The sequence below is a fragment of the Diaphorina citri genome, unplaced genomic scaffold (genome assembly GCF_000475195.1).
Source record: "Diaphorina citri unplaced genomic scaffold, Diaci psyllid genome assembly version 1.1 scaffold14797, whole genome shotgun sequence".
Taxonomy (NCBI): domain Eukaryota; kingdom Metazoa; phylum Arthropoda; class Insecta; order Hemiptera; family Psyllidae; genus Diaphorina; species Diaphorina citri.
In genome coordinates, this window is record NW_007392162.1 from 1 (window position 1) to 1,212 (window position 1,212).

The following is a 1,212-nucleotide window of genomic DNA, read 5'->3' on the forward strand; positions in this document are numbered from 1 at the left end:
TAAGAGCCCTATCTCTTAGGAGTTCGAATATTTATGGAACCACTCCTTATATCTAGTATACCCCCTCCATCGTTTTTCTCCCCTATTATCTTCCCCCCTCCCGTGTATATTAGAACCGTCACGTTTTCTATTCTGTATAGATACTGTCAAATATTATAAGACCTCCCCCTCCTCCTCCTTCCTCTTCCCCTTTCATTTTTCTAAATAAAAACATTTTGCTCTTTGTACCTTTGGAGACAAAAAAAGCTAAAGGAAGAACAGAGAAAATACCTAATGAATTTCAAGATAAAACAGCAAAGGAATGGGAAGCGCATTTTCATAAAAAGATAATTAAAAAATGAGCATTTTTTGAGTCTCGTGTTGAATTTCTGATTTTCTGAACGAAATAGCAGAAATGGGTATGGGTATCTTTTGAACTTGCTTCTGATTTATTTTAATTCCGAGGAACAGGAGAAAGGCCCTGTGAGCCCTAACCCAACATGAGATCTTGTATCTTTCATAGTGACCGGGGGTTTTACTCTTCATTCGGCGACAAGCTACCAACCTACGTTGTGCGTGAGTCCTATAAAACCTACTTACAATAACCTCACCCAGCCGGGAAAAACCAGCAGCACGTGATTGCTCAGATGGTCACCCATCCGGATACTAACCACGCACAACGTTGCTTACCTTCAATGATCCATTGTGAACTGGTGCATCCAACGTGCTATCGGCGCTGGATTGAAAGGGTCGACAGACATAACTATTCCATAGTATTGACCATGTTCTAGTTGCAAGCAGAGTAGGTACCCACTAGGTACATCTGGGTCCTAAAGAGAAGTCACTGTACTATTCAATGGCCTTGAGGATATTATTTTTACTTTCTATTACTACAGTATAGCGAGCTATACTAGTAATGAAAGTATTGCAATCGGTCCAAATTTTCAAAATATCAGAAATGGTTGGAAATATCCGTTTTTACGAGTTCCCGTCACAAATCTTGTCTCACGAGAGGAAGAAGTCCTCACAGTCCGAGGGTTATGTGTTCGAGTCTAGAATGTTTGAGAATATAAGGTTTTCATCGTCGCCAAGTTTTTATAGGTTGTTTGTTTTGTTTGTATCTTATATCCCACATCAGATAAGCCAGAAAGAGACACAGTGCTACCCATTCAGGTCCTGGGTCTAAACGAGAACACCAGAAAGTAATCCGTTGAAATATTTTCAATCGAAATA

General features: G+C 39.9%; 1 pseudogene; it reads right to left on the reverse strand.

The window, feature by feature from the left end:
• Positions 1 to 602: 602 nt before the first annotated feature.
• LOC113473093 lies at positions 603 to 720 on the reverse strand (annotated as a pseudogene).
• Between the last annotated feature and the right edge of the window lie 492 nt (positions 721 to 1,212).